This window comes from Setaria viridis, chromosome 8 (assembly GCF_005286985.2).
Source record: "Setaria viridis chromosome 8, Setaria_viridis_v4.0, whole genome shotgun sequence".
Taxonomy (NCBI): Eukaryota; Viridiplantae; Streptophyta; class Magnoliopsida; order Poales; family Poaceae; genus Setaria; species Setaria viridis.
In genome coordinates this window covers 24,917,824-24,923,485 of record NC_048270.2, presented here as the reverse complement: position 1 = coordinate 24,923,485, position 5,662 = coordinate 24,917,824, and the positions used below count along the sequence as shown (strand labels likewise).

The 5,662-nt window shown below is 53.4% G+C and overlaps 1 pseudogene; it reads right to left on the bottom strand.

Annotated features, from left to right (window-relative positions):
- Positions 1–3,925: 3,925 nt before the first annotated feature.
- On the bottom strand, positions 3,926–5,416 carry LOC117866369 (aspartic proteinase nepenthesin-1-like; annotated as a pseudogene).
- Positions 5,417–5,662: the final 246 nt, after the last annotated feature.

Below are 5,662 nucleotides of genomic sequence, written 5' to 3'. Positions count from 1 at the left end.
GGCTGGCACAAGTACGGTGAGGCCGTTAAGGACCGCCAGGCCAGCGTGCCGGCACGACCCGCCTAAGAAGGCAGTGGCCCGTGCCTGGGCCGTTTCTTCGGCACGTGGGTCGACCTGGTCCAGCATGGTTACTGTGCGGGCCTAACCATGCCGGGCCAAACCGTGCTCGTGCCAGGTTGAGCTGGACTGCCCGTTTGGCCATCTATACCGCTGCCCCCTCCTCCCTTATCAGTTATTACACGCGCGGAGCTGGCCGCCACCTCCTCCTTGGGCTATTCTAAAAGTCTCTATTTCATGGATGGTGTTCCCAGATCCGGTAATCGTGACTCCATTCTACTGGTCACCAATCAGGTCTACAAATATGGGCCCCCTGTTCCTTTACCTCGTCTCTATACTGCTTTGCCTACACTGCTTTGCAAGTGGCTCAACCATGCTATGCTTCACCGACACCGACAAATTGCATGGCTTGCCTCAGATGTTAATTTGAGATAGACTGTACATTCACCAGTTACTTGTGGCAAAGATCCCGTTTCTCCAATCTGATACTCAATGAGTTCTTATCCTGCAACATCATCTGCTGACTGTTGAGGGGCTCAACAAAGGGTGAAATAATTGCAGGATGTCAGACACATGCCAGAGAAGGTTTCCAATTAATGTGATGATCCGGACATCAGATTTATTCTAACCAAGCACTAAACCTAACGCCGGCTCGCGTCGTGTGAACCAAGCACTAAACCTAACCATGAATGTGCATTACTGGTCAAAGTGACGGGCCGGCCCTAAGGCGTTACTAGCGATGGGCCATGTGCTATTGCCCTTCACTAACACAGTGGTTTCTAGTGACGTGCGCCTTGCGTCAGTCATTAATCATGTGTCAACTCGATGAAGTTCTGCCCTACTTCCTGGTCTACACGGGTGCACGCCCTCGCTGTCAACTCGATGAAGTTCTTCTCTTATTCCTGGTCTCACGCCGCGAAATGGAGTTTTCAGCCCACTGTGACTACGTAGTAACGTGTGTTATACACGGGGGGCCTGATACAACGGTTGCAGCAGGAGCGCATCTGCGCATGGCCGCATGGGACGGCGCCTGCCCGGGCATAGGCTGCTGCCGCGTTGATATCCGTTGGGCCACACCTACATCTGGTCGGATGAAGTTCTTCTCTTTTTAGTCTCACGCCGACATGGAGTTCAGCCCCTGTACTTGACGGTGGACAAGGGCTGCTAGCCTGCTACGCGTTTTTATTTAAGTACATACTCAACCACAATGCCAGTAATGCAAAGATGCGACCATACGGTGCTAGAGAATTAACATCCTTATTGTCCGTGGTCAATACATGTGTCGAAATGAAAACAAAATACATCTCCCTGAAAAACTTTCCGCTCACGAACAAAACAGCATAGCAGCTGAAAGACCATAATCTGAAGCGAAGATTTTCCTGTACTGCACTGCACAAACGCCAGCACGCGCACGCTTCAGTTCAGAGGCCGCCGCGCGCTGTCGTCACAGGTGGTGGCGAGCAGTTCCATGTCGTATCTGATGTAGTTGGTGTAGCTGAAGGTTACGTTCCCCCCCGGCGCGATGGCGCCGCCGCGGATGAGGACGATGACGTTGGGGTCGACGCGCGAGACGGTGCGGAAGTTGTACCCGCACCAGAGGTGGTTCCCGGACGGCGGCACCCCCGCCGTTGGTCACCACCACGGTGTACTTCTTGGCGCCGTTCGACTGGCGGTGCCCGGCGTCCTCCCTCACCACCACGTCCTTCATCGCGTCGCACCCGCCGGCGGCTTGCACGCGCACCAGCAGGACGATGATCGAGGCCGCTGCCACGGCCGCGGCCGCAGCGGAGGCAGCTCTAGCCACCGCCGCCATGTTCGAGTGGCCGGCCGCCGGCTTGCTGACCTGACGAGGGTCGTCGGAGACGAACGCTACGACGATCAGCGATAGCCATCGAGCGGTTGCACCGGCCCCCAACCTGCCATATATATCTGCCGTGCACCGTGTATGGAACCATTTTCATGTGTTTACATGGTAGGTAGTGATATGATCATTCAATCACTGATTACTTGAAGGGTAACTAAAGAACAAATCCTTTTAAAAGCATACAGTACTAATATCGTTTTGTAAGCCGAAAAAGAAGTAATTAAGGCAAGAGCTAACTGATTTACATGTACGGATTTGTACTTCTGCTTTTTGCCTCTTTTTATTCTGCCACTCTAATTTGTTTCCCTCTTTGGTTGCTCCATTGCTTAATTTCTCTTCGTGTCTCTTAACCTTCGACACCGAGACAACTAGTAAGACACGAAAAATCAATGATATGCAATCACTGGTAGAGAATTCACCTTCCATGCGTCCCATTTTGTCCCGGTTTAAAGTTGGTTCACGACAAAAGGTTCACCAACCGGGACTAAAGCTCGGTCACTGGTGGGGGGCTCACCAACCGGGACCTTTTATCCCGGCTGCAAAGGTTAGTGGAAAAAAAAGACCCTGAGGGGCCTTTTATCCCGGTTGGTGTTTCAAACCGGGATAAAAGGGTCCCCAACGGGGTGGCTGCAAGAGGACTAAATCCCTCGAACCCTTTTATCCCGGTTTGTAATACCAATCGGGATAAAAGGGGGTCTTTTATCCCGGTTGGTGTTTCCAACCGGGATAAAAGGGTCCCCACGAGTTAATACAAAAGGATTGCATCCCCTATATAGTTAGATGTGCTGTGTAGCTGGGATGGCAAGGAAGCTATGCGCGAGGCTGGAGGTTGTGTGTTCGAATCCCACGCAGCGTGCACGCGCATATTTCGCGTGAAAAATCACGTGACTTGTGACTTGTGGGGGGCCCTCCCGGGATTTCTTTTTGCAGCGCCTGGCATGGTGACCTGTTTTATCCCAGTTGGTATTACCAACCGGGATAAAAGGAGGTCTTTAGTCCCGGTTGAGTGACCCGGGACAAAAGACCCCTCCTTTTATCTCGGTTGATTTATCCCGGATGGATTTTCGGGAGATTTGCATCCTACCAACCGGGACTAAAGGCCAATTCTCTATCAGTGAATGAAGCGACGAAAAACTCTCATGCATGTAGTAGCCTTCTCCTTGTTGTTCTTTTTTTTTTTTTTGCGAAAATGTACTAGCCTCCTAACGATGTTGATTTCAGAACTGACTTCTTCTTCCTTTAGTCTAGTGACGGTCATGAGTGTGCGATCAACCACGTTTGGAATGACACAGCATTTTAGTTATTAAATGCGAAATGCACTGCAGTGCGTGTGCGATTGTGGCAAGTACGTTTGAACCCTGGATTAGCGTGGAAGCTGGAACTACCACCATCTAGTCCACGTTATGATTTTTATTTTGTTTCCCAGCTGAAAATCCATGTCCCTACTGCCTCTAAGGTCAGTTCTGATCTTGGTGCCTAGAATTTTCATGATCAACCAGCAATGCTGCCTGCACAGGGTCTAGCTCATCGCTAAGTGAAGAAAAGGAGGTCCTGCCTAAGTAAATGGTCCTTATCCGATGGGGGAGGTTTCCTGCTTCATTGACCAAATAGGACATTCTGGGAAGGCTTCGTCGGCAATCTCCTAATGTTCACAGCTTGGTATCAAGATATTTCCAAATATTCCTCTAACCAGCCAAATTCATTTGGTAGCTTGGTAGTTCATAGATTTTGCTATTATCTAAATATACACTATATCTAGATACATAAGGAAAAACTATAAATCTAAAAATGCTAAAACTACCTGCAATTTGGAACAAATGGAGTATTTTCATCTAGTTCTGACTAATCCCTGTAGCATCATTTTCACTGACAGTTGCTTTGCTCTTGCTCTGGTATACTGTGATTTTAAATTATTGCCCAAACAGAACATTGTAAATCAGTACCATTTCATCGCACTAGCGATCGCAGAACGCGCAGGATCTGTGTATCTGTCTAGTAATAACGTCAGACCGTGCTGCAATCGGCTGGAGCAAATGACAGCATCTCGTTCTCAAGGTCGATCGTACAGAAAATGGATGTTCTGCTGTTGGTAGTTGCCGAGCACGCTCCCCTCGGCCGCCGTGTCGTTGTGCAACCACAGGCAGCACTCGCCATCTGAATCCAAGAACATGTCGTTGTCCGACGGCAGCACCATGTCCGCGCCGTCGAAGTGGAGAGTCATGTCTGGCATGGGCGGCGGCGTCGACTCCTGGGACCCGTTGAAGCACAGCTCGAATTTGGTGTGGGGGCGCGTCTACAGGCGCCAGCGTGGCTAGGGATAGGATCTCGGCCCGCACTATATGGTAGGCCACATCGACCAGCAACGTGGTCGTCCATCCGGAGTCGATGAGGATCCCGCCGCTGCCGTCGGAGCTGAGGGAGAAGGCGTCGGCAGGGATGGACAGCAACTTGTTGCCGAGCGATATGCCGGTCAGGTTTAGGTAGTAGTGCGTGCTCTTGGTCCCCTCCGATGGGCTGGGGACGAACGGCGTCGAAAGGGCCCCGGTATCGTTGAGCGCCGCCGCCGGCCCGGAGAAGAAAGTGCTCGTGCTGTTGCCGTCGTGGTATGGCGTGAGGCAGTAGGAGAACCTGCCGGCGCCAAGCTGTGATACGAGCGACAGGTTCCCCCTGCGGCCCAGCCCGACCATGCCGGCCGCACCGCCCCAGCCGCCGCTGCTGTCATTTATGCACCCGAACGCCATGTCGGGGACGAGGACTTGGCCCCCCGCCGTCGAGCCGAACGTCAATGTTTCCATGGCAAGGGTGAAAAATGTTCACCCTTTGGCCTTTGCCGTACGTCAGGTTGCGTGTGCACGGGCACCCCGGCGGCGCGTTGGCCCCACCATCTATGGCGTCGCAGAACCCTAGCCTCAGGGAGCTGTTGCACGGTAGCTCGGCGAACGTCGTCGACGCCGACGGGTCGTACATTGGAGCGGTCTGCTCGAAGCCGCACTTGCTGCCGCAGGGCGCGCACTGCGTCATGATCACGTTGCTGCCCGTGTCGACGATGGCCGGGAACGCCACCGGCGGCGTGCCGATGGCCAGAGGCATTAGGTACTGCAAGCCTTGGGGCCCGTCATTGCGGGTCGGTGCGGCTATTGTGGCGCCCGACGACGCGAGCTCCCGGCGGACCAACCTGTAGTGGCGGGACATGTCGCGGCGAAGGGCATCGCGCATGAGCTCGGACGCGGTGTCGTCGGGGTTGGAATGGATGTGCTTGGGCTTTAAGCCGATGCGGAGGCCGGCGGCACCGGAGGAAAGTAGTAAACAAGCGAGCATCAGAACTACAGAGAGCGGCGCCATTTAGACTAGCAGCAGCTGGGAGAACGGAAGATGCAAATAAAAATGCCAGTGAAATGCTTTGCTTTATACTGCACTGGTCTGTTGTTTTGCGTATGTTTTAAGATAGGGAAAAGCTAACCGTTCCCCGGGTGTCTTAGAGCTCTCCGTCACCCAAATTTCTCTTCCTTCCCATTTGCACACTTTTCTCCAATTCCCGCTAAATTCCGACGAGATTAGAGCGCCAGGGTTACAGGTTCGGGGTTTCCGGGGTGGATGCTCACCGGCGGCCCTAGAGGGAAGGTCGGCAGCAGTAGGCCAACTTGGCGGAGGTGGCGGGCGCGGGGGCGGTGAGGCGTGGCAGCGGGGGTGCCGCCGGCCGGGTAGTGATGGACGGCGGTTGGGCGGTGCTAGAGCAGGGGA